This window comes from Eretmochelys imbricata, chromosome 5, assembly GCF_965152235.1.
Source record: "Eretmochelys imbricata isolate rEreImb1 chromosome 5, rEreImb1.hap1, whole genome shotgun sequence".
NCBI lineage: Eukaryota > Metazoa > Chordata > Testudines > Cheloniidae > Eretmochelys > Eretmochelys imbricata.
In genome coordinates, this window is record NC_135576.1 from 97,556,313 (window position 1) to 97,565,343 (window position 9,031).

At 38.0% G+C, this 9,031-nt stretch overlaps 1 pseudogene; it reads right to left on the reverse strand.

Moving 5' to 3' along the window:
• Window positions 1-1,133: 1,133 nt before the first annotated feature.
• On the reverse strand, window positions 1,134-7,859 carry LOC144265384 (choline/ethanolamine kinase pseudogene; annotated as a pseudogene).
• Between the last annotated feature and the right edge of the window lie 1,172 nt (window positions 7,860-9,031).

Genomic DNA, 9,031 nt, shown 5'->3' on the forward strand with positions numbered 1-9,031 from the left:
AGCATTAACTATTGTGACCAAAAAAAAAAAGTTTTGGAAGGAATATGAAACCTCTCATGTTGAGGTTTAAGACAAGCTAACTATTTATGATGAGATGTGCATAGGGAGCAGATTATCTCGTAACTGAATCATTGGGTGCTACTGATTGTCAAAGACAGGATACTGAATAGATTGACCACAGGTCTGATTCATATGGCAACTCCTGTTTTCTACATAGAGTCAAGCACTAATAGCCTTGTCCTGAGCTCAGAGCTGTAAGTCATATGAATCAAAGCAGAATAATCAGGGTATAAGGGCTGTACAGCTATACATGAAATCTCAAATGTAGTTCCACTGGATCCTGCCATCCTTTGAAATACCCAGACCTGAAGAAGAGCTCTGTGAAGCTTGAAAGCTTGTCTCTTTCACAAACAGAAGTTGTCCCAATGAAAGATATTACATCACCCACTTTGTCCCTCTAATATCCCCTGAAATATGCATTTAGGACAGCTACATCTTTTATAGCTGGGCTAAAACAGACCCTCGCTGGGGATGTGGTTTGAACCACAGCTGAGAGTCTCTGACTTCCATCTATTCATATGCCACCCTCTAAAATTGTCGTATAAACAGTAAATTTATTGAATGCAAGTTTGTTTACCGCACAGTAGAAATAAACAACTCCCATGAGACCAGATCCAATGCCTTGGGAAGCCATTAGCTGGTGATGCCTCTCCAAATCCTTCCTTCAGCCTCCTCAGGCTCTTCTCGCGCCAATGAATAATCCTGCATCTTCCAGTCCCTGCCAGCAGGTGGAGCTGTTTGTGCCATCCTCAGTCTCCATCAGTCTCTGTCACAGCTGGCTGCCTACTCCTCCTCCACTGCAGATTGAAAGGAGAGGTCCTCCCAAGTACCAGAGGCTGGAAGAGGGATATATACATACGTGGTGTGGACGTTGTTCCCTTGTGGTCCTTACCAGCTGCTGTCCCTTGGTAGCGCAGGGCAAATGGATCCCTTGGCCAGGAAGCGGCCATTCAGTAGTGACTACCAGGCCCCACGTGTCTGCAGCAACCCGAGGTCAGGGCCACACTGCAGGAGACAGACTCTGAGAGTGGAGCAGGCAGAGCTGGGCTGGGGGATGCTGTGGGCTGGCCTGGTCACGTGCACTGCACCTTCTGCTAGAAGTAGGCCTCGAAGTGGCACTGCACATAGTCCAGGTACCCGACCTCAGTAGTGGAGATCTTTGCTTGCAGGATGGGACTAGAGGCTTCAAAAGAAGTGAGAGGCCAGAGCAAACCTGTTGATCTCAGTGAGTATCTCCTCCTCAATGCAGGCCTGCTCCTTGTGCATAATGTCCCTGGGCCTCCCCCAGTCCTCTCAGAGGCAGTGCTGAATGAAGTGCAGCTGCTGCTGGCAAGGAGGGTAAGGTCTCCATGGAGGCCTTGCACAAGGGCCATGTGTCATGGGTGTAGTCATAAACCCACTCACAGAAGTGATTACCAATGTCGAAGCCTCTGCAGTTATAGCTGCTGTACTTAACGTCAGTCAGCATCAGCTTGTCAAGGGTGAGAGCGACTGGCACCCCACCAGCAGCAGGATGTTCCCTTCCTGGATGTCATCATGGCAGAAGACCACAAGGGGAGGGCATGGACTCCAGCAGCTCCCTGATGCTCCTCATTTCCTTCTGCAGATTATAGGCTTTGAGATGGTTGAACTTCTTCAGCTGGGCTTGCTGGGTGAAGGTGAGCTCGGTGTTAGGTACCGTTCCGTGGTCTCAAACAGCTCAATGGCTGTGAGGTTGCTGGGGTGGTCTGAAGGGCTCTGAGGATGCAGGAGTGCTGGCGTTCTATGAGTGCAGAAGGGCTGCGGGAGAGCAGAGGTGATGATGAGTGGTGGGAGGCAGTTCGAGGTGGCAGAAGGGCTGCGGGAGAGCAGAGGTGGTGATGAGCGGTGGGAGGCAGTTCGAGGTGGCAGAACAGCTCGGGGAGAAGTAGGAAGAGACACACCACACAGTGTGGGAAGGGAGATTCCCATAGGAAGAAATGAGAGAAATCCAACATCAGGGGGGGAAATGGGAAAAAACCAAATGGCTTTCCAGGAGAAAGACAAGCTGACCTATTAAGGGTAAGAAAAAACAGATGTGGAAACCAGGTGAAGGTACCAACAAAAACCTGAAAATTGTGCTCTTTTAATCTTTGCCTCAAATGAAGTTTCCAAAGGGGATTGAGGACAAGTTTTCACTTCTGCTTTATTTAGATGTTACTTGATGTGCAAATGGACATCTAGGTATACTCCACAGTTGATGGTTGGGTTATGTACAGTAGCACAGAGCATAGAAGGAATATTTTAGAATATAAGCAGGATATATGGTATTATACCAGTAGATACACCCAATCATCTCAAACTTACCTTTCAGTGCTAAATGTCTGTTTTATGATTGATTTGGTGACATTATTTTACTTGATCCTTGTACAGGCCCTGAGGATGAAGAATGAATATTAGCGAGGTCAAAGGATGACATGAATGGAATTGAAACGGAGGTTACTATTGCCATTGGTTGAAATTTTCTATGCAACCCTTTTTTTTGATGAAAAATTACCTCTTTTCTAAAATGAACATTTTCCCAGAAGGTTTTTTTTCTTTTGAAATGTTCTGAGGGAGGGGTCAAAAAAGGAAAAAGGAGAGAGAATGGGGAGAGAGCAAAAATCTAAACACAAATATGTTTTGGAAAAGTTGTGGTTTTTTCCATTGAAAAATTTGATATTTCTTGAAGAAAATATTGAAATTTGTGTGGATTTTTGTTTGTGAAACATATCTACTATGGGTATGTCTACACTGCATTGTAATTGCAGGGTGAAGGGGGAGGGCCGCAGAGCCTGGGTTCCAGCCCGAGCCCAAATGTCTACATTGCAATTTTACAGCCCCACAGTGCGAGCCTGACTCGGCTGGCTTGGGCCAACCACAGCTGTATCACAGGTCTTTTATTTTCCCTTGTGCATTTTGAGATCTTCTGTTCAAGTGTAAAAAATCACATACTACCTATTCTTATTTAAATATTTTGATGCTTTGTATTTACCCATTATGCCCTTTTGTGTAGGTGGTTGAAATCATATGCAAAAGTCCAATTTTATTAGCCCAATTTTTTAACTAAGATTGGTCAGCTCCTGGCTTCATGTTATAATCTTTTGTAAAGTACTATCAAACTCTATGAGTTAGCAACACTCACTACTGTGTTCATTAGCTCTGGTGTGACTGAAGAAAAATCATTAAAAATAACAAACCCACATCCAAAATCAATTTAATATTATATCCATTTAATAATTTCATTTTCATTAATGAATATTAACAAAGTCTATGAAATGAAAGATATTTTAAATACTTCAGTAAACAGGAATGTATAGAATAAAACACTGAAAAGGCACAAATTATTGTAGTAACACTGTGAACTCTCACATAAACAACAAAACATCTCTAAACAATCAGTTTTCAGAGTAGCAGCTGTGTTAGTCTGTATCTGCAAAAAGAAAAGGAGGACTCTAGAGTGCCACAAGTCCTCCTTTTCTTTAAACAATCCATGGCTTTTTTTCTTTGGTCTTTGGGACAATGAACCCAGATAGATTTCTCGATAGGATGCATTACATCATTTAATAAGCCAAATTCTACTCTCCGTCACACCAGGGTTAATCAGCAGTAACACCATTGAGTTAAGTGATTGTACCTTAGTATATATAAGAGCAGAAATTGATCCATTCATTCTTTTATTTAAAAAAAAAAGTGCAAAAAGTAGATAATTCAAAAGTGGGAGGAGGAAGGTATGAATGTTTTGGCCCAAAGCCTCTTTCAGCAACTTACAATTCAGTAAAAGATATCTTTATTTCAAGTGTCCAGTCTATCAAGGCTTCAGTTGTACTGAAGCAACTAATGTTCAGCATGTGTAGGAAAGAGGGAGGAGATATTTAAATATGTGTTTTGGTATTAACATTAAAGTTCTATAGAAAACACATAATAACTCTGAAGAGAAAAACAGGAGGAAGATACATTGATCTCATTAATTTCTATCTCCACAATGAAATAGAAACCTGTATTTAAGAGTGGGTTGTGTGTATGCATGATCAAACCTGTACATTCAGCTTTGACAAATGGGAACAGAATGGTCATTCGTAGAGAAGTTTTTTGATAAAAACAATCAAGGTGACTAGAAGGAAATGATTATTAAACTGGAAATGAGTACATTTCAAAATTAGTGTGCTGGAAATAAATATTTCCTGCTGAAACAATTAAATTTGAAAAATGTATAGTTATATGTGTTTGCTATTGATGGGAAGGGGAAAAAAAGGAATAAAATCCCAGCAGTGCAATATAAATCCCAAACCGGCAATTCATTAACTTAATAACAATTATGGTATTTATTAAATTTCCAAAGAAATAGTATTTCCTGGAGCTGATTCCAGACGCATTAGCAGGGAGTGAGCAAGAAGAAAACCACACAGAAAAAGAAGTTGTGGTATATTTTTCTTAAAAATATTACCACATTTTATTAATCACAAATTAATTCTGAAATATTTTTAAAAGATTGCTCCCATCTCCTAACAATAAAAGCAGGAACATGAACCTTGCTTAAAAATGTTTACTGTGCATATATATAAATGTATACTGTGTGTATAATTTCCATTCTTATGCTGTAGATTAGTCCCATAATAATTCCATAATAAATTATTGAACCATATATTAAGTAATCTATTCAGTGATTTTCCCAACATTTTTGGAATAAATTATTAATATAAAATGTACACAATAAAATTTTAAACTGACTTATCAGTTTGGTTAATGTTTATAAAAGGGAAGGAGGGAGTCTGTAATTATGGGATATAAACATGGACTGCCCTGCACAAATATTTTTTCTTGTGTGTTTTTTATCCAATTTATGTTAATCTTTCTAAACATGACTGCTTGAATAGCTGCTTTAGTAACACTTGTAAAATCATCAGATCTTTTAAAAAACATTTCCATTAGAAAGGAATAAATGCAAATAATGGCAAACATCCTAATCAAACACTTTATAGTTTACAAAAGCTAGGTAGAAGTCTAACAGAGGCACAGACAACACAGGCTGAGAGGATTTCTCATGATCAATAATAACGTCCATCACACATCCAGAATTGTAATCTGGCTTTTTCATCATTAGGTGTATCTCAGCTCAGATCCCAGTGCAGATCAGGACCACACAGTTAAAGACCATCATTCAGATAGTGATTCTCTTCTCACTTGCACCAATTTTACACCCATGTAGTTATGTCTGATTTCTTCCTGAGAGGGGAATCAGCTCCATCATTAACCTCCTGCCCCCTGCCCTCCACTACTTCCATCATATCTTCTTCTGTTAGATACATCAGAAGATAACTAGAGGAATACTTTTTTTTTTTTTTTTTTGGGGGGGGTGGCATTTAAAATTAAGCAAAGCTTGAGATTCTGCTAGTATATCAGGAATTTTAATAAAAGAATCATATTTGCTTTTTGGCTTTCTTATTAATAGGAAAATAATTCAAACTTTCAGAAGAAATAAAAGCAGCCCTTTAAAAATAAAATAAAATAAAAGAGCTGCAATTACTAATCATAGTTCTTTGTAAAATATATAGTGATTTATACCTGGGAGGGATTAGGCCTTTGCGCCAAATCCCCTCTTAACAGTGGATGCCCATAAGTATTATTTGAAAACAAAACTGGAATATAATATGTTTCCCAAGTCATGGCCAGAATCTAGTGAAACTTTTAGATTTGAAAATCTTACCCCAATCTTTACATGCATGCATTTTAATAATATAGTATAAACTCTCAGCAATATCTGCTTCCACTACCTAACAGCCTAAGTTCTTGATTCTGATCTTATTTACATCAGCTCTAAAGTGGTATAATTCCATTGACTTTAGTGGGGCTACTACTGATTTGCTAAGTACTGGTGTAAATGAGATCAAAATTACAACTGGGCAAAATATTTTGGAAAAAAAAAATTTCTGAAAAAATCAGATTTGGGTCAACCGAAACATTTCCAAGTTCATGTCAAATTCACCAAATTGTTTCAGTTGAAAACAAACACAAAAAATTCTGGAAAAAAAATTCATTTTGACAGTTTTGAAATAAAACATTTTGATGCAAAATGTTTCATTTCAAAATTTTCTTCAATTTCATTAAAAAAATTTAGAGATGTAAAAAAGTCAAAAACAAAATGAAACTTTTTTAGGTTAAACAAAATATATCAGTTGACACAAAACAATTTTTTAAAAAGATTTTCTGTTTGCAAAAATATTTGCAAAATGTTCATTTCAGGTTGACCTGAAACTATTTTTTATTTTATTTTGGCAAACAAACTTAAAGTTCAGTTATTCATACCAGTCTAATCAGAATCGGACCCTAAAGCAGTGTGGTGTCCTTACTTCAGATGGAGGAGCTACATATACAGTACTGTCATGACTAATAATGAGCATTTCACACGATCAGTGTACTACTGTACAAACAATAATTAGCCGTATAACATTTATCACAAACCCACTCCTCTGCATACACTGAGTAGATTTAATGGAACGAAACTGTGCAAGTTAAGTGTCAACTCCAGCAGTTTTTAGTCAATGGAAGCTTATCAATAAGTGCAAGACTGGCTTCTACAATATTAATGATATAACATGTTTTCAGGAATAAACCGCAATGAGATTCTAAGATTAAAACAAGGACTGTAACATAACCTTTTTTAACAATTCAATAACTAGCTGTTAATGTATTTGTTTCATATCACTTAAAAGAAAACCTAGTTTCAGTACAAAGATCAGTTGAGTAGTCATTTATAAGTGTCATAATGACATACCAAATATCCCACAGCATCATTACATTTTCATCTGTTGATGTACAAATTATCAATGAAACAACACATGTCAATCATTTAAAAAGTCTTATTATTTGCAATGACAGTTAAGTACAGAAAGCAACCTATTTAAGTATAAGTCAACAAGCATTACCGAGTAGATATGCCTAATAAATCCTTTGGACTAATTCAGTATTCGTAGAAATTAATTCAATTAATTTGCCTACCTGGCAGCAGTAAAACAGGTTTCAGTGCAGGGTTCCTTCATCAGGCAAAGTAGCTGATTTGAGCAGTCCAACTTCAGCAAAGCTTTTTTAATAAAGCATTTATCCCAAGAACAATCCCAGTTCCACTGCAACAAAAGGGCAGGGTCACACATTCAACAGAAAAAATAAACAAACAGCAAATTCATTGACATGGGATTGCCCCACAAAAGCTAAACTGCAGCTCAATTCCATCCTATCTTCTGTGATTAACAGGAGAAAAATCAGGCCCTTCTCATAGCCAGTTTTTTTCTACTGAACGACCCTGTTAACTTCAAATAAATCCATTGTGAAAAAGGCAGTCCTTTACAGAAACAAGCTTCATTATATGGAAAAGCAGAGAACAGGCCTTCATGTGACAGGTCTCTTTCACAGCCAGCTCAGCCCACCTTCACTTCAGCCAAGTTCATCATGAAAAGTCACAACAGAGCCTCTTGCAGCCTGCTCCTATTCTGAATTTAAAAAAACCAAGATGCTGGAACCAAAGATGTGGGGAAACCTAAATCATGTCATCAAATAGAACACCTCCAGGTGCAAGCACACGTGCACACTTGGCCTTGGTCATCTTGATCATCCAGTTCTGGGTCCCCTGGTGGGTAATCCACCTGAGAGCTGGTCAGTTCACTCCACAGCTCTCTGTGATCTGAATAACTGTACATTCCAACGCTTCCATCTTGAATTTCTTCTATACCTGGGATTTCATAAACTACACATGCTTTTGTGACTCTAATTTCTGGAGCTGTCTTTTTAACTGCGAGGGCATGCATGGTAGGAAGCAATTCAGTGACTGAGAATAACTCACTTTCTGCTAGATTGTCTCTTGTGTTATTTGCCAGCAGCTGACCGTGACTCATCAGTTCCTTTTTGTTTAGGGGGACAATTTTCAAGCAGCATTTTTTTACAGTACTATGTGATTATAAACTAGAGTTAGAGATTTGTTGCTTGGCAACAAGTTTAGCAGTATGCTAACTAGAATCATCCTGGAGAGCCTCAACTTAATTTATTCCTTGAATTCAGATACATGAGGGATTCACAGAAAATTCTAATTTTGTGTATATTCTCTGGTTTAATGAAATCTTGCCTGAAAATTAACCTGACAAAGTGTGTTGTTCTGGTTATTCACATTATCTGGTTCCCCTTTAAGAGCAGCAGAAGCAATTCATTGTTTTTCAGCTTGCTTAAGTTTTTGTTCCAAGTAATAAGATAACCAACAAGATTTCCAACATGTACCAGGTTGTCATAAAATGAGTATTTAATACCAACGGTACAGAAACAACTGTATATTTTTAATATCACCTAGTTACACAGCAAATGGACCTTAATTTCCAATTGTTTTGCTTAGACTCAGATAAACTACTTATCCTCTGAAAGACAGGATGTGATTCATCTTGTAAGCTTATTTTCTCCTATAACCATTTTAATACTAGATACAATTTTAGCAGCTCATCTGAAAGTTGGAGACATTTGCTTCATTGTCACGGCCATAGATGTGACCAAAACGAAAAACCTTCATAAATTATAGGCTCAGTCATGCTAGACACATGGTTCAGAGGATGGTCTTGCTAGTGAGAGCATAGACCTGATTTGGCTACTTCTAATCAGCTTTTGGCTCCAAGGCCTTCAGAAGAACAAGGATGGAAATTGACGGACAAGTGCTAAATAGTCCTTCATCCTGCACTGGTCTGAAAATGACTGAGTGAAAGGGTGATATGTAATGTGACTATTTCACCATGTGTCAGCAAACCTAATTAAATCAAAATAATTTCCCCACTGCATACTGTATTACCATCCACAGGGAAATCTTCTTTAGTAAATATAAGCTTAGATCATGTTTATTTTTCTCACGTTCCAACTGGGGAACCTGAAAAATGCCAGGAATATAAAAGGTATTAAAATATGTGCAAATTACTAAAATGAGTGCAATCCAAACACCAAAAAA